This window comes from Dermochelys coriacea, chromosome 27 (assembly GCF_009764565.3).
Source record: "Dermochelys coriacea isolate rDerCor1 chromosome 27, rDerCor1.pri.v4, whole genome shotgun sequence".
NCBI classification, from domain to species: domain Eukaryota; kingdom Metazoa; phylum Chordata; order Testudines; family Dermochelyidae; genus Dermochelys; species Dermochelys coriacea.
Window position 1 is genome coordinate 1,325,777 of NC_050094.1, and position 19,302 is coordinate 1,345,078.

The 19,302-nt window shown below is 42.4% G+C and overlaps 1 protein-coding gene across 3 annotated transcripts in view; it reads right to left on the reverse strand.

The window, feature by feature from the left end:
- MYO1D (myosin ID) overlaps positions 1-19,302 on the reverse strand; it is a 397,979-nt gene that overhangs the window by 154,493 nt on the left and 224,184 nt on the right. The window lies entirely within an intron of this gene.

The following is a 19,302-nucleotide window of genomic DNA, read 5'->3' on the forward strand; positions in this document are numbered from 1 at the left end:
TGCTCCACTTAGGCCTAAATCAAGAATGCTTCTCCCCTTGTGGGTTTCAGGACTAGCTGCTCCAAGAAGCAGTCATTTAAGGTGTTAAGAAACTTTGTCTCTGCATCCTATCCTGAGGGGACATGTACCCAGTCAATATGAAGATAGTTGAAATCTCCCATTATTATTGAGTTTTTAATTTAATAACTACTCTAATCTCCCTGAGCATTTCACAGTCACTATCACCATCCTGATCATGAATGCCATCATGGCAAAAGATAAACAGCAGGATGGATGCCTCAAGATCGTGTATTAGGTTTGGTGTTTAACACATTTAACAAGAATCTGGAAAAGGGCATGGGCAGTGGGATTTCTAGATGACAAAGCTACTTAGGTTAATGAAGTCCTGAGAAGACCGATGAACTTCAGAGGGACATAACCAAGCTAGATGAATGGGAAGCACAATGGCAAACAAAGTTAAATGTTGGTAAATGCAAAGTAATGCATACTGGACGGAAAAAATGAGAATACTTATACAGTGTACAGGGTTCTAAATTAACTATCTACTCAGAAAAAATTGATCTGAGCTCAATTTCAGACACTCATAGAAGATTTTGGCTCAATGCACAGCTGCATTTTAAAGCAAACAAGGTGTTTGAATATATTTGGAATGAGGTGGAAGACAACCTGAAAAACATGCCATATAAATCACGGGTGCGGCCTCATCTGGTTCCTATGTGCAGTACTGGTCATTCCATCTCAAAAAAGGATGTTGCAGAATATTCAGAGAAGATAAAAAATTACTAGGTTTGGAAAAACTCTGACATGAAAAGATTTTAAAAATTGGGATTATTTTCTTCAGAAAGGGGATGAATAAAAGGGCACAGAATAAAAAGGATTATACGACTCTGAATGGTCTAGAAAAGGTAGCTTGGAGCTTCCGCTCTACGTATCCTGTAACACAAGTTCAAGGGGACGTGGTCATAAATCTAAAGAGAAGGGTGACCACCTGTCTGCACAGAGGGCTATAAAATCCCTCCTGGCCAGATGCAAAACCCTTTCACCTGTAAAGGGTTAAGAAGATAGGATAACCTCGCTGGCACCTGACCCAAAATGACCAATGAGGGGACAAGATACTTTCAAATCTGGAGGTGGGGGAGGAACAAAGGGTTGGTCTGTCTGTGTGATGCTTTTGCCGGGAAAGGATCAGGAATGCAGCCTTCCAACTCCTGTTAGTAAGTAATCTAGCTAGAAATGCGTTAGATTAATGGTGAAATCCTAGCGGATCTTAAACATAAAAAAGAAGCTTACAAGAAGTGGAAGCTTGGACATATGACCAGGGAAGAGTATAAAAATATTGCTCGGGCATGTAGGAAAGATATCAGGAGGGCCAAATCGCACCTGGAGCTGCAGCTAGCAAGAGATGTCAAGAGTAACAAGAAGGGTTTCTTCAGGTATGTTGGCAACAAGAAGAAAGCCAAGGAAAGTGTGGGCCCCTTACTGAATGAGGGAGGCAAGCTAGTGACAGAGGATGTGGAAAAGCTAATGTACTCAATGCTTTTTTGCCTCTGTTTTCACTAACAAGGTCAGCTCCCAGACTGCTGTGCTGGGCAACACAAAATGGGGAAGAGATGGCCAGCCCTCTGTAGAGATAGAGGTGGTTAGGGACTATTTAGAAAAGCTGGACGTGCACAAGTCCATGGGGCCGGACGAATTGCATCCGAGAGTGCTGAAGGAATTGGCGGCTGTGATTGCAGAGCCCTTGGCCATTATCTTTGAAAACTCGTGGCGAACGGGGGAAGTCCCGGATGACTGGAAAAAGGCTAATGTAGTGCCCATCTTTAAAAAAGGGAAGAAGGAGGATCCTGGGAACTACAGGCCGGTCAGCCTCACCTCAGTCCCTGGAAAAATCATGGAGCAGGTCCTCAAAGAACCAATCCTGAAGCACTTAGAGGAGAGGAAAGTGATCAGGAACAGTCAGCATGGATTCACCAAGGGAAGGTCATGCCTGACTAATCTAATCGCCTTTTATGATGAGATTACTGGTTCTGTGGATGAAGGGAAAGCAGTGGATGTATTGTTTCTTGACTTTAGCAAAGCTTTTGACACGGTCTCCCACAGCATTCTTGTCAGCAAGTTAAGGAAGTATGGGCTGGATGAATGCACTATAAGGTGGGTAGAAAGCTGGCTAGATTGTCGGGCTCAACGGGTAGTGATCAATGGCTCCATGTCTAGTTGGCAGCCGGTGTCAAGTGGAGTGCCCCAGGGGTCGGTCCTGGGGCCCGTTTTGTTCAATATCTTCATAAATGATCTGGAGGATGGTGTGGATTGCACTCTCAGCAAATTTGCGGATGATACTAAACTGGGAGGAGTGGTAGATACGCTGGAGGGGAGGGATAGGATACAGAAGGACCTAGACAAATTGGAGGATTGGGCCAAAAGAAATCTAATGAGGTTCAATAAGGATAAATGCAGGGTCCTGCACTTAGGATGGAAGAATCCAATGCACCGCTACAGACTAGGGACCGAATGGCTCGGCAGCAGTTCTGCGGAAAAGGACCTAGGGGTGACAGTGGACGAGAAGCTGGATATGAGTCAGCAGTGTGCCCTTGTTGCCAAGAAGGCCAATGGCATTTTGGGTTGTATAAGTAGGGGCATAGCGAGCAGATCGAGGGACGTGATCGTTCCCCTCTATTCGACACTGGTGAGGCCTCATCTGGAGTACTGTGTCCAGTTTTGGGCCCCACACTACAGGAAGGATGTGGATAAATTGGAAAGAGTACAACGAAGGGCAACAAAAATGATTAGGGGTCTAGAGCACATGACTTATGAGGAGAGGCTGAGGGAGCTGGGATTGTTTAGTCTGCAGAAGAGAAGAATGAGGGGGGATTTGATAGCTGCTTTCAACTACCTGAAAGGGGGTTTCAAAGAGGATGGCTCTAGACTGTTCTCAATGGTAGCAGATGACAGAACGAGGAGTAATGGTCTCAAGTTGCAATGGGGGAGGTTAGATTGGATATTAGGAAAAACTTTTTCACTAAGAGGGTGGTGAAACACTGGAATGCGTTACCTAGGGAGGTGGTAGAATCTCCTTCCTTAGAGGTTTTTAAGGTCAGGCTTGACAAAGCCCTAGCTGGGATGATTTAACTGGGACTTGGTCCTGCTTTGAGCAGGGGGTTGGACTAGATGACCTTCTGGGGTCCCTTCCAACCCTGATATTCTATGATTCTATGATTCTATGATTTCCTTTTGTTTAATGGCTGGTAAAATAAGCTGTGCTGGATGGAATGTATATTCCTGCTTTTGTGTCTTTTTGTAATTTAAGGTTTTGCCTAAAGGGATTATCTGTGTTTTGAATCTGATTACCCTGTAAGGTATTTACCATCCTGATTTTACAGAGGTGATTCTTTTACCTTTTCTTTCATTAAAATTCTTCTTTTAAGAACCTGATTGATTTTTCATTGTTCTTAAGATCCAAGGGTTTGGGTCTGTGTTCACCTGTACATATTGGGAAGGATTCTTATCAAGCCTTCCCCAGGAAAGGGGGTGTAGGGCTTGGGGGGATATTTTGGGGGAAGACGTCTCCAAGTGGGCTCTTTCCCTGTTCTTTGTTTAAAACGCTTGGTGTTGGCAGCATACAGTTCAAGGACAAGGCAAAGTTTGTACCTTGGGAAGTTTTAACCTAAGCTGGTAAAAATAAGCGTAGGGGGTTTTAATGCAGGACCCCACATTTGTACCCTAGAGTTCAGAGTGGGGAAGGAACCTTGACAGGGACATTCATTGAAGTTTCACTGAATGGAACTGGGAAATTCAAAGGATAGTTTGTCATGTAATGTATAAACTGTGCAGCTCATTGCCATAGGACACTATTGAGGCAAAGAATTTAGCAAGGTTATACCAGGGATTAGGCACTAATATGGATAACAAGAATATCCAGAATTATAATAATTAATGCTAACATTAACTTGGGGAGGATATTAAAACCTCATACTTCAGGGTTTAAGACAAACTACTAGGGATCAGGTGGTTTCTTGCATCTGGTGCTGGCCACTGTTGGAGTCAGAATACTGAACTACACGAACCATGGGTCTGATCCACTATGGCAATTTCTATGCTCCCTCTGTAAAATTCCATCAGCTATTAGCTGAGACTGGGAAGTGTGCCCAAGTCTTGCCAGGCTGTACAGAACAGTAACAAATCAAAGAGTACCACCAATTCCATCCCATGTGTGCTGTACATGTAGTATTTAACATTCACACTGAACAATAAGCCCAGCTGTAACATGCAGAGATGTACAGATAAGAAAGTACAGTGGCCTGTCTCACAGGAAGAGCAAGGTTTTGCTTCTCTTAAAATTAACGCCCTTTTCTGGATTTAAGCAATCAATACCTTATTTCTTTCCTTAGATTCAGCATGTTCATGTAGATTAACAGCCTCATGCATAAGATGAAGTTTTCTTGATTTGTTTTAATCAACACTTCCTAAAGGGCATTTTCATTTTGGAAGGTTTTATTCAAATGCTTGAAAGTATTTAAAAATGCCAGTGCATTAAAGACAACATTGTTGCTTTGTTGGCTCTGTAATGGAGTAAAGGTAGGTCTATTATGTTCTCAGCTACAATTGTTTATACCCATAGTGAGCACTCCTTTCTAGCTTGTGTTCTCTGCACCACACCAGATAATTTCTTGTATTATTTATATTTTCACTGATTCAAATGAAACTCAAGACTTGCTCTTGTTCACAATTAAATTTTGTAATCTCAAGTTTTAATTCAAGGAGGTGGCTTGGCTTCCCGATTTCTTTTGCTGAAGAAAAGCGAAGATCCAATTTCACAACAGAGAAACCCAAAGAGAGCTCTTTAGTTCTGCACCAGATGTGCCAGAGTCCTGCAAGCACTGATGGGTTTCACTTTGGTGATGGAAAATGATGAAAGAGTGACTTCTGTAGGAGAGTCGCTTGCCTCATTTGGGGGGGAGGGGAAGAGAGCTGCACTTGTATGGGAGGGAGTGGGCTTTGCTTCCTAAATGATCTTACTCTCTGCAGGCGATGAGAAAATCTGATGATTCTTGTCACCTCACAGGCATCTTGTCTTCTATGATGAAGCTCCCACCATCTCCCTGAGTCAACAGATGCAGGTCCCCCAAAACCTAGTCTTTCATCTACAGAACAGACTCACTTTTTTCCATATGCTGAAATAAACTGCTTCAGAAATACAAAGCTCACTAGTGAAGCAGTTGTTATACTTCGAAGTACTTCCCTTCACAGGCATTCTAAATCAAGGGCTATCAAAACTATAGTCCAGGCAGATTACTCAGGATCATTCATACTGAGTTGATGAAACGAAGACTACATGTGCACACTCAGAGGAAAAATTCAAAGAGCACACCATGTATCATTTACACCACAACCGCACTGAGTCCAAGGGGCAGATCATCAGCTGGTGTAAACTGACATAGCTCCTTTGTTATGACAACTGACACCAACTGAGGAACTTCCCTAAAGAATTGTAAAAAAAAAAGGATTAGATATCCTATAGTAGTACTGTACCTTTGAGACAAATATGCTCAATGTGTAAACCATGTTTAGTTTTTGAGCTCCCTAGGCTCTATTAATATTTGCTGGAACTGCCTGCTATTGTATGCCAAAAGCCTTTTGAAATCATTATTAATAAAATGAACTGCACTCCTAAAGCACTTTCCATCTCAAAGCATTTGGCACAGGTATAGACTTATTTTACACATGGTGAAACTGAGGTACAAATAAGTTGCCCTAAGCCTCACATGAAATCTGATGATGAGCCAGGAATCTCCTTCCCGCTGTAATGAGGCTAGTAGCCAAGTATCTGATTTCTTAAACTATCTCCAGATATACATTTTTGTTCTGAAATCCCCAAAGAGACTGGTCAAAGTCATTCCTGGAATAACTCCTGAAGTCAGGGAAGTAAACTAAGGATGAATTTGAGCCCTCATGTATTAAGGACTGATGGCCTGCAAAAGAATACCCTTTAAGAGAAGCAATAAAATCAATTCACATTTATCACATTTTCACTTCTGTAACTCACATCTTCTTCGCTCCCAGCCTGAAATATTGTGTGCCAAGTTTCAGGCTGGAGAGAGTTTGCAGAGCGTTTATAAACCCCAATAATCCAGGTTTAACATTAGAGGGCTGACACAAACTTAGCTACTGCAATGCAAACAGTACTCTATCAATGTCTACACTAGATCCTACATCAGCACAGCTACAGTGCTGTCACTGTAGTGTCATAGTTTAGACACTTGCTATAGCAATGAAAGGAATTTTTCCATCACTGTAGTTAATCAACCCCCTCCGGGTAGTAGCCAGGTCAACAGAAGAATTCTTCCATCAACCTAGCAGAGTCTATATTGGGGCTTAGGTTAGTTTAACTGATTCTCAGGGGGGTGAATATTTCACACTGTGAGAAACAGGCTAATCTAAGTCTTGCGTGTAGACCTCAGGTCCCATAAGAACGCTCTGAAGATCATTACAGCATTCAGGGTGCTGACACCAATGGCAATACATGTGGGAATAATGGGTTTATGGAGAGTTAAAGGAAGGGTAAAACTAGTTAGAAAGAATTTTATAATTCATTTTTATATACAAATGTTCGACAGTAGAAAATTAAAATCTTTTTATCTTTAACAATCCAGGAAACTAGCCCTCTGACTGCAATGATGTATCCTGTTCCTTTGGGGGAATACAGAGAATCCTGTAGCTTGCATACTAGATCAGGGGAGCCTCCTTGGTTCTGAAATTGTCAGCCTGGACAGGGATCCGTCACTGCAGCCTGAGAAATGGTTTCTTATGCCAGATGTGTGAGAAATAGGAGACATACAACAGTTCTGCACTTATCACTCCTTGCTTATCAACTGGGTAGTTAGGAGAAGGGTGGAACTGACTGGCTCAGGTGATTGCTAATGGGATATGGAGTGCTTTGCCTCTATAATAGGTTGTCTGTTCTAACCCAGTCTGTGGGGACTGAAAATGATTACTAGCTGTAGAATGTTCAGTGGTGTATCTAAAATATTTGTGGCACTCTTAGTGCAAGTCCCATGTTTCAAAAAATCACAACCAAAGTGACCCCCCATTTCAGAAGTGATCCTAAGGATTTAATGGTTTTGGAGGCTGAATTCTATTATTTTGCAAGGTGGTCACGCTAAAACAGTGTTGAGGGAATATGGACAAAGAGTGAGAAAAGCAGGAAATGTCACTGTTGCAAACAGAAATCTTGGACTCCGAAATCTAGCCCCATTCAATACTAAAAAGGTTTAAGGGATTAATCTACGTTGACTTTTCTACAAGTTCTGGAAAGAAAGGAAAAAACACCAACAGATGCAGGAACTTTATTTGTTTAATTATCACGTGCAGCTGTTCAAGTTAAAAGTCATATCAAACATACTTCTCTAATAAAATAATCACTTCCATGGGTTTAAAAGGGCCCTTATGATTATAAATCTGGTAATTCTAACCTGGATTCAAAAACACAAGAATCAAAGTGGTACAGGACCAACACATGGGGTGGGAAACACACACAGGGCAAATTCAGGGATTATCCCAGTCTACATGATAACGTGGTCAAAATGCTGCTTCCAGTCTCATCGTTCCATGGACTGTGTGACAAACAGAGCCTGCTGTGGAAATGCTGCTTTTAAAAAGCATTATTTGTTTTCCTCTGTTTCCCTTCTTCACCATTCTCCTTGGAACTGGCTCCCTCTCAAACTGTTAACTTAGCTGAAAATGTTTTTCTCCCAAACAGCATGTCCAGGGGATATTTTCCAATCTTCTTCTTGGAAGTAGCTGTGATGGCTTACAATTAAAAATAGAACAGCTACAGTGTGGTAAAGATAATTAGTATCACTGGCAACTAATTCACATATTAACAGCTCCTGTTATGGTATCAGTCTCCAGGACTGGCATTAACTGGGACTGCAGAGGCAGAATTATAATAACGTGTATTCCATAACATCAGTAAGTCACAAAAACTGAAGAATGAGATTCTGAATCCAAACAACAAACAGGAAGGCAATCTCCCACTGATGGATTCCACTTTATTATTCAATGAGATAAAAGTAGTGACCATCAAGACAGTTAAAACAAGTTAACTAAAAATCCATTTCACATTTCCAGCTGATGTGTTTCTTAGCTAATCCACTACACTGAGTTCTTAAATTTAACTTTCAATTTACAAGTTAGGCAACAGTGAAAACTGCTGTTGGTTTCTTTAAATGAATTGACTCTCACAAAGTATGTCAGCAGACATGTTTTTATCACCATTATAGAAATATAATGGTGTTTAAAACCATTTTATCCCACCTAGCACTGCTTTCCCACTGAACATTTTGCCATTATTCACATTTTACCATTATACACAATTGAGGTATGGGTAACTTTTACTGTGACAAAAAAGTCTAAAGTCCAGTAAAAACTTCTTGCACTTTGGTTCAATTCCCAGGCTTGTTGCCTGGACAGATATGCCTCATATTAATCAACACTTTTGCCACTAGGAAGCAGCACCGCTGATTCACCCAAGCTCGCAATGGGTCAATTTCCTGAAAACGGTTGTAAGCAAAGGGTCTCCCCCACCACCGCCACCGCTCAGCTGGTGCTGGAAAGAGCTGAACAGCTTGGCCATGTCTACAACGGCGAAAATTTACAAATCACCACTAATTCCAACTTGAGCTGAATGGGAAACAGTTTTCCCATCCTGGGAACAGTGTGGAGATTCCAAAAATTTTCACTTCTTGAAAATTAACAAATGGGGGGAGCAGGGGAGATGATGTTTGGGTCAACTGAAACATTTAATTTTTGACGTTTAATTTATTCCCCAAAAAAAGTTTTCGAAACAATAAATTGGTGAAAATCTATCCTTTCCCAACAAACAGGTTCAGTTTCAACAACTTGGCATTCTCAAATGAAAAGTGTTTCATCAAAAAAATTCCCAACCAGTTCTAATTACAGTGCTGATACAGCTGACTTGGTAGGAGCCATAAAATAGATGGGGTAAAGCTGTTTTTAGTACAATTATTAAAAAAAACATGATTAAAACCTGGTTTGCAGAATATCAGTCATGCTTTCAGTAATGGTGCAGGCAGGACAAATCTGTATTCAACAGAAACATGACAGACTCAGCCCTACGGGAGAGGGATAGCTCAGTGGTTTGAGCACAGGCCTGCTAAACCCAGGGTTGTGAGTTCAATCCTTGAGGGGGCCATTTAGGGATCTGGGGCAAAAATTGGGGATTGGTCCTACTTTGAGCAGGGGGTTGGACTAGATGATCTCCTAAGGTCCCTTCCCAACCCTGATATTCTATGATTCTATGAAGCTGCACATGTCCAACCCAATGAAATTTACTAACGTTATAAAACAGAGGTGTGTTGTTCAACCTGCTGCTGTCAGTTTCTTTGGCTATGTCTACACAGCCGCGGGAGCATGCCTCCCGGCCAGGGTAGACAGACTCATGCTAGCTTGACTCAAGCTAGTGCAAACATTGCAGCACCAACAGAGGCTTGGGGTAGCCATCCGACCTAGAATTCATCCGTTCCCTTAGGTCCAAGCTCAGGTGGCTAGCCCAAGCCTCTGCTGGCGCTTCAATATCCATGCAGCTATTTTTAGCACACTAGCTCAAGCTGAGCTATCACAAGTCTGTTTGCCCAGGCTAGGAGGCATGCTCCAAGCTGCAGTGTAGACATACTCTTTGGGGCTACAGACTCCTAAAGATGTACCAATACTCATCAACTAGATAACTTGGATGGTGTCTGACAGATCCTCAAGAATGGGGACAAGGATGCAAGAGAATGTATGGAGCCCTGTGCGGATACAAATTTTTTATATGCATCCGATCTGCAATCTGCAAAAATGGTCCGGACATATCTATGGGGCTCTAAGAACGTATTCATAGGACTGTGTATAAATTCCGCTGCAATACAAATCTTCCACCCATGGGCTTTCATTGCTGATAGTTTCAAAAATTCTCACGTGATATTATTCCTTAACTGACCGTTTGCACAGAGAATAAAGTCTGACCTAAACTCCATAAAATTAAGTCACCAACAATCTAACCTTTCTAAAACTATCGAAAAGTCACTGATAGACTATTAAAACTATAAAGTAGAACCAGAGTACTACATTTCTATAATCCCATGCTCCCTTCAATATTTTCCAATTACAGCTTGGGCTTGCTTTCAAAAGCATAGTTGGATAAGCTGCAGGTTTCTCCAGCATTGAAAGCATTGAAATGACCTTCAGCTTCTGGATAAGGGTGCTGCATTTGCATTCATGATAAGCAATAGCAGTATTATCTTTGGCTACTCTGTCTCACTGCATTCCAAGGACTGCATTAGCTATTACTGAAGTGATGAGAGACTGATGCAATAAAACTAAACTAAACTAAACTAAACTAAACTGAGAACAGCCATCTTTTAATACGTGTGGTATCGGGAACTTAGTGGGGGGTCTACAGGAATAACAGATCTATTTGTGTTCACTCCTGAGAATTCTTTCCACATACCACAACCAAAAGAAATCTGCCCCTTTATAAAAATATCAAATGTTATCCTATTTAAATTTTTAAATAGTTCTTTGCCTGCCTGTAACTGAATGAAGTACAATCTTCACTATTTTAGAAAATCGATTTCCTCTGTCTTTGTATGTTAGATTGTTACCAAAAGCTGAATCAGAGTGAATGAGTGTGTGAGAAAAACATAGGGATTTAAAAGCTTAATGGTTGCATAACGGCGAGGAAAATTAAATTCTGAAAACCCCCCACAGTGTACAAACATTCTGCAAAATTTCCTGTCCCCTCGACCATTCATTCTGCTTCTACTCAAAGCCATTATCCGAAATATTCACATTGTGCTTTTATGGTTAAAAAGATAAAGCAAAAAACGTTCAATTCCACTATTTCAGCTGAAAAATCCTAGCAAGCAAGTTAGTACTATTACACTAATCCATACACATTCTTTCTAAAGCCCCACAAACTTCAAAAAATAGCAATTTTCAATAAAAATAGGCTTGGAGATTATGCTCTAAAACCTGTATTTACTTGAACACAATAGAACAGAGGTGGGCAAACTACGGCCGCAGGCCACATCTGGCTTGCGGGACCATCCTGCCTGGCCCTTGAGCTCCCGGTCCAGGAGGCTAGCCCCTGGCCTCTCCCCTGCTGTCCCCCCTCCCCCGCAGCCTCAGCTCGCCATGCCACCAGCACTCTGGGCAGCGGGGCTGCGAGCTCCTACCAGGCAGTGCAGCAATGTGGCTGGCTCCAGCTGGGCAGTGCGGCTGCCAGACATGCTGCTCTGAGCAGCATGGTAAGGGGGCGGGGAGCAGGGGGGTTGGATAAGGGTCAAGGGGTTCAGGGGGGCAGTCAGGGGACAGGGTGCAAGGGGCGGTTGGAGGGGCAGAGGTTCTGGGGGGGCGGTCAGGGGATGGAGAATGCGGGGCGGCGGGGTTTAGATAGGCATGGGAGTCCTAGGGGCCTGTCAGGGGTCGAGGCAGTCAGGGGACAGGGAGGTTGGATAGGGGGTGGGGTCCTGGGGGGGCGTTAGGGGTGGGAGGGTTCCGGAAGGGGACGGTAGGGGACAAAGAGTGGGGGGATTGGATGGGTGGGTGGGGGGGGTTCAGAGGGGAGCAGTCGGGGGGGAAGTGGAAGTGGGCGGATAGGGAGGCAGAGACCAGGCTGTCTGGGGAGGCACAGCCTTCCCTACCTGACCCTCCATACAGTTTTGGAACCCTGATGTGGTCCTCGGCCCAAAAAGTTTGCCCACCCTTGCAATAGAAGAAAGACCTTTTCCAACAATATAATATTTCTATTCTTTTGTTTTCAACACAATCGGAAAAATAAAAGCCAGGAGCAAAGTGGTCATACAGTGCCCTTTGCTTAAGGAAAAACAGGAAGGACTTCACTGCTACAAGATACTAGAAGGAGGTTCAGAGAACCCCCAAACAACTGAGTTGGCACATATACCACAAAAAATTTCAGCCAATCAGATCACTTAGCTAGCAGAACATCCCAATGAAACACAAACACACACCCACCTCAAGATGTGGGGTGGATACAAAACATTTTTAAAATTAAATAGATTTTTAAACTTAAATGAGATGTGACTAGTTTTGTACTTTTTCCCATTTATAGTCTTAAATTACTAATGTGGGTGTTTTGGACTTGTTCAGTTTCCTAATTGTTAGGAGAGTTTCAGATTTTACAGAGATTTTTGTCTATTAGGAAATTTCAGATTTAAAATGCTCAGCTATGTTCAAGGCCCCTCATTTCTGTTTTTATTTTGTTTAAAATTTCCTGGGAATTTATCAGTGTTATAATTAAGATTAAAAATGGGTGAAAATCAGTGAAAAAAATTAAACTTCACAGTTTTCTGGGTAAATATCAGGGTTAATATTAGGGGACAGGAAGTACAAAAAATTAACTATACATTAATAGTACATATACAAATGCACACACGTGTGTGTGTGCATATCGTCCACTACATTACTTTGACAGACTTGCATTTACACTTAGACTACTTTATTATTAACAACAACACATCCATTTAATGTAGTACATTGGATTTGCTGAACACAAGGAGAATTTTCATATACATGAGTGATCCAAAATTCAGGTGAAAATTAGTAAAGCTAGTAAAATTAGCATTAGCTTTTGTAAAGCCTGGGAATTGTTTTGGGTAAAAACCAAAAGTAAAGAGTCTTAGCTTTGCTGTAAAAAAAAAAAAAAAAAGTCCGGGACTTCATTAACTGCCTTACTGCGAGATCAACACAAACCCAAACACATCATTGATAAATAAATATCCTGTGTTGCATTTGCAATTAATACCATCTGCCAATATACTGAACAAACTTCCACACGTCAGGAAAGCTGAAATGCTTCAACCAGGCTATAATCCTTCATTAGGGTGTGCAGTTGGAACTCAATGGGAGTTGAGCTACTTTTTAAAATCCCATCCTTAGGAGCCTAACTATAGGCACCTCCATACATGCTGACTTTGGGTTTTGCTGGTGGGTGCCTCATCCCAGCTCCGCCCCCTTCCCCCAGGACGCTGTGTGATGATAGGGGATACCAATGTGGGTAGATTTGGGCTGAATTTCTCCACAGCCTGAGAGTGAAAGCTAGCTCCGCGCAGGGGGGACAGGAGAGAGAGGGGCTCAGGCCAGCTCTGCACAGAGTGGGGTCGGGGCTTCAGCCCTGCAGCTTCTGCTACTCAGGTGGCTGGGGCTCCCGAGCCGGGGACTTCAGCCCCACATCTTCTGCCAGGGTCCGGGGCTTCTCCTCCCCCCTACCCCCGGGCGGCTCCTGCCAGAGTCTGGAGCTTCTCCTCTCACCCCACCTCCAGCGCAGCTCCTGCCAGGGTCCAGCACTTCTCCTCCCCCTAATCCATCACTACACCCAGTCCCAGCCTGGCTGGGCTCCCTTGGTTCACCTGATGCCTGCTGTGGCCGGAGTTGAGCCTGGCTGGCAAGGAGCAACCATACACATGGCCATCAGCCCAAGAGGTGTGGGGCGGCCCTAAGTGAGCAGGGGCTGGCTGTGCTGCTGCTGATAGCCCAGCACTCCCGCCCACGCCTAACCCTAAGGCTTTTTTTTTTTTTTTTTTTTTTTTTGGGAGAGACTCACTCAGCCCCTGCCGGAGCAGGGAGGCAGGAAATAGTTGATCTGAGCCTACCCGGCAAACAGCTGATTGCAGCTGCGTGCAGGCTACCCATAGGAAACAGCTCAACTGCCGAGGCACCCGCAAAACAGTTGATCCCTGGCTGCCAACAGCTGGTCATCGCAGTGGGTGCTGAGCATCCCCTATTTTTTTTTTCTGTGGGTGCTCTAGCCCCAGAGCACCCATGGAGTCGGCGCCTATAGGCACCTCTGTTTTTGAAAATTTTGGTCTATGTGTATAAGAAAGATCACAATAACTTTATTACTGAATTGAAAGTCTAAATAACTTTCATGGCTAGCACTGAAGAAATGTTGTTTTGAAGTGACATTTTATACCACTAAAGTTTTGAATAAAAATACAAGTTTAGCATTTGATGCTGCAAACATTTATATGTAAGCTTAACTTCAAGAACATAAGCAGTCCCATTGATTAGTCTTCTGAGTAAACTTACATAACTGCTTAAGTTAAATGGATTAAAAAATGGCTGATAGGTCTCAAAATGTAATTATAAACAGGGAATCACCACTGAGTGGGTATGTTTCTAGTGGGTTCAGTTCTTGGCTTGAAATAGCATAGGGCAGGGTTCAGTGCCTGGCCCTATGCTATTTCACATTTCTATCAACGATCAGAAAGAACACAAAATCATCATTGACAAAGTTTGCAGATGAAAAAAGTTGGGAGAAGTGGTAAATAATGAAGAGGACAAGAGTGATCTGAATCACCTGGTAAACTGGGTTCCCACAAACAATATGCATTTTAATATGGGTAAATGTGAATGTATACATCTAGGAATAAAGAACTTAGGACATACTTCCATGATGGGGACTCTATCCTAGGAAGTGGTGACGCTAAAAAGATTTGGGGGTCATGGTGGATAATGAGGTCCCAGTGCGACCCTGTGGCCTAAGGGGCTAATGCGATCCTTAGATACATATACAGGAGAACCTTCAGTGGGAATAGAGAGGTTATTTTACCTCTGTATTTGGCACTAGTGTGACCACTGCTGAAATACTACGTCCAGTTCTGGTGTCCACAATTCAAGAAGGATGATGATAAATTGGAGAGGGTTCAGAGAAGAGCCATGAGAACGATTAAGAATTTGAAAACATGCCTTAATAGCGACAAACTCCAGGAGCTCAATCTATTTAGCTTAACAAAGAGAAGGCTATGGGGCTCCTCAATCTAGCAGACAAAGATATAACATAGTCCAAACAGCTGGAAGTTGAAGCTGGATAAATTCAGACTGGAAATAAGGGGTAAATTTTTCATCGTGAGAGTAATTAACCATTGGAACAATTTATGAAGGGTCATGGTAGGTTCTCTCACTGACAATTTTTAAATTAAGATTGGATGTTTTTCTAAAAGATCTGCTCTAGAAATTATATTGGGGAAGTTTTCAGCCCTGTGTTATACCGAAGGTCAGACTAGAAGACCACAGTGATTCCTCTGGCCTTGGAATCTATGAATCTAAGTGTTTGCTGGATTGGGACCTTCATCTACTTAATATGATTTCAAGATTGTTATTCTGAAGCCTAGAATGACTGCTGAGTAAGCATGATGTGATGGAAACAGTTACTAGCATGACTGGGGACTCTGTGTTCAGTATACCACTAGGTTCAATCATCACTGGGTTTTGTGGTCTGTTACTACCAAATTTTTAAATTCAGCCATTTTGACTTTATCAATTACATGTGCAGTGTACGGCTACAGTAAGCATGTACCTCTGCCATTCGAAGAGTCCTAGACCACTATATCAGAGATAATAACAAATCACCACTCTTACTCTACACCTAATTTGCATGCAACAATTTAATTGATTGTATAAGGGAGACTACACAAATGATGGATTAATTGGCCCGTCACCTACACAAATCAACAATCCCCCAGCACAACCCCGCAGGCGCACACACAAAATGATCCAAACACCACAACCAACATACACAATAACCCCAAACACACACAACCCCTGTCTTCAGCTCACACTTATTTGCTATCTAGACAACTCTTCCAACGCAATTCCCTAGACACAGATCAACACAACCATACTTTGGGTGAAAGTGATCATGAAATGGTAGAATTCATTTTAAGGAATGGTACGAGGGAGAACAGCAAAATAAAGACAATAGATTTCAAGATGGCAGACTTCAGAAAACTCGGAGATGGTAGGTAAGAACTCATGAGAAGCAAGTCTAAGGGGAAAAACAATTGAAGACAGTTGGCAGTTTTTCAAAGAGACATTATTAAGGGTGTAAGAACAAAGGAAGTATGGGAAGTGACCACCCTGGCTTAACCAGGAGATCTTCAATGATCTGAAACTCAAAAAAAGAGTCCTACAAAAAGTAGAAACTAGGTCAAATTACAAAGGATGAATATAAACTAGGGCTGTTGATTAATTCCTGTTAACTCAAGCGATTAACAAAAATCATGATTAAAAAAGTAATTGCAATTAATTGCACTGTTAAACGATAGAATATCAATTGAAATGTATTAAATATTTTTGGATGTTTTTCTACGTTTTCAAATATATTGATTTCTATTACAACACAGAATACAAACTATATAGTGCTCGCTTTATATTTTTTATTACAAATATTTGCACTGTAAAAATGATAAAGAAATAGTATTTTTCAGTTCACCTCATACAAGTACAGTAGTGCAATCTCTTTATCATGAAAATGTAACTTATAAATGTAGAATTATGTACAAAAATACATAATTGCACTCAAAAACAAAACAATGTAAAACTTGTAGGCTCTAAGGTCCACTCGGTCCAACTACTTGTTCAGCCAATCACTAAGACAAACAAGTTTGTTTATATTTATGGGAGATACTGCTGCTTGCTTATTTACACCGTCACCTGAAAGTGAGAACAGGCATTCACATGGTACTTTTGTCGCCGGTGTTGCAAGATATTTACGTGCCAGATATGCTAAACATTCATATGCCCCTTCATGCTTTGGCCACCATTCTAGAGGACATGCTTCCATGCTGATGACGCTCATTTAAAAAAAAAAAAAGCGTTAATTAAATTTCAGGGGGTAGACATGTTAGTCTGTATCCACAAAAACAAGAAGTCCGGTGGCACCTTAAAGACTAACAGATTTATTTGGCATAAGCTTTTGTGGGCTAGAATCCACTTCATCGGATGCATGGAGTGAAAATTACAGATGCAGGCATTATTATACCGATACCTGAAGAGAAGGGAGGAGTGCCACTGAGGAGTACCAAAAGAAACTACACCAGCTGTTCAAGAAACTCCCTGCTACAGCACGGGAACAAATCTACACAGACACACCCCCAGATCCCCGACCAGGGATATTCTATCTGCTACCCAAGATCCATAAACCTGGAAACCCTGGATGCCCCACCATCTCAGGCATCAGCACTCTTACAGCAGGATTATCTGGCTATTTGGACTCTCTCCTCAGACCCTATGCTACCAGCACTCCTAGTTATCTTCGAGACACCACCGACTTCATGAGGAAGCTACTATGCATTGATGATCTTCCTGAAAACACCACCCTGGCCACCATGGATGTAGAAGCTCTTTACACCAATATTCCCTATGAGGATAAACTACAAGCTGTCAAGAACAGTATCCCTGATGAGGCCACGGCACACCTGGTGGCTGAGCTTTGTGACTTTGTCCTTCTGCACAAACATTTCAGATTTGGGGACAACTTATACCTTCAAGTCAGTGGCACTGCTATGGGTACGTGCATGGCCCCACAGCATGCCAACATTTTTATGGCTGACTTAGAACAACGCTTCCTCAGCTCTCATCCCCTACCGCCCCTCCTCTACTTGCGCTACATTGATGACATCTTCATCATATGGACCCACGGGAAGGAGACCCTTGAAGAATTCCATCTGGATTTCAACAACTTCCACCCCACTGTTGCAAAAAAAGCGAACATCATTCTGGGATGTATTAGCAGGAACGGCGTAAGTAAGACACGAGAAATAATTCTTCCGCTCTACTCCACGCTGATTAGGCCTCAACTAGGAGTTGTGTGTCCAGTTCTGGGCACCACATTTCAGGAAAGATGTGGACAAATTGGAGAAAATCCAGAGAAGAGCAACAAAAATGATTAAAGATCTAGAAAGCATGACCTACGAGGGAAGATTGAAAAAAAAGGGGTTTGTTTAGTCTGGAGAAGAGAAGAGAGAGGGGACACAGTTTTCAAGTACTTAAAAAGTTGCAACAAGGAGGAGGGTGAAAATTGTTCTCCTTAACTTATGAGGATAGGACAAGAAGCAATGGGCTTAAATTGCAGCAATGGAGGTTTCAGTTGGACATTAGGAAAAAACCTCCTTACTGTCAGAGTAGTTAAGCACTGAAATAAATTGCCTAGAGAGGTTGTGAAATCTCCATCATTGGAGATTTTTAAGAGCACCTGTCAGGGATGGTCTAGAACAGGGGTGGCCAACCGGAGCCTGAGAAGGAGCCAGAATTTACCAATATACATTGCCAAAGAGCCACAGTAATACATCAGCAGCCCCGCCGATCAGCACCTCCCCCTCTCTCCCCGCACTTCCCATTCAGCTGTTTCGTGGTATGCAGGAGGCTCTGGGGGGGCAGGTGGAGCGAGGGCACAGCAGGCTCAGGGGAGGGAGTGGAAAGGGGTGGAGTGGGGGCAGGGCATGTGGCAGAGCCAGGGGTTGAGCAGTGAGCACCTCCCAGCGCACTGGAAAGTTGGCGCCTGTAGCTCCAGCCCCAGAGTCAGTGCCTATACAAGGAGCTGCATATTAACTTCTGAAGAGCCGCATATGGCTCCGGAGCCACAGGTTGGCCACCCCTGGTCTAGATAATAGTCCTGCCATGAGTGCAGGGGACTGGACTAGATGACCTCTCGAGGTGCCTTCCCGTCCTATGATTCTATGATCCACACAACAACATAACCAGCACACACACCACCAAACATCATTCTGAAGCCTAGAATGTCTGTTGAGTCAGTTGATAGATTTCCACTCTATACGGCTAAATTCAGTGCCTTGAATAATGACAGGTTTCAGAGTAGCAGCCATGTTAGTCTGTGTTCGCAAAAAGAAAAGGAGAACTTGTGGCACCTTAGAGACTAACAAATTTATTTGAGCATAAGCTTTCGTGAGCTACAGCTCACTTCATCGGAATGCATCCGATGAAGTGAGCTGTAGCTCACGAAAGCTTATGCTCAAATAAATTTGTTAGTCTCTAAGGTGCCACAAGTACTCCTTTTCTTTTTGTTGAGTCAGTGTGAAGCAATTGTAACAGCTACAAGCATGGTTGAGAGCTCTTTGTTTAGAATATCACCAGGTTCAAACATCACTGGGATTCAGAGTCTGTTACTCTCAAATTTTTAAGTTCTCAGCCATTTTCAGCTGTTTTAAATTTTTACACATTACTTTACAAATTACACCTGTGCAATAGCACAGGCTTTCAGATACGAGTTTTAAATATTCTGTTTTTTGTCCATAGCAGTTTCATAACATTCAAATAAGATACTCGATCAAATGTAGCATTTAAAAACAGCATAATTTACATCATTACAAATGTTATTCTCAATTTGCAATAGCACAAACTTTCAAAAAGAAAAGGAGTACTTGTGGCACCTTAGAGACTAACAAATTTATTAGAGCATAAGCTTTCGTGAGCTGTAGAAGTGAGCTG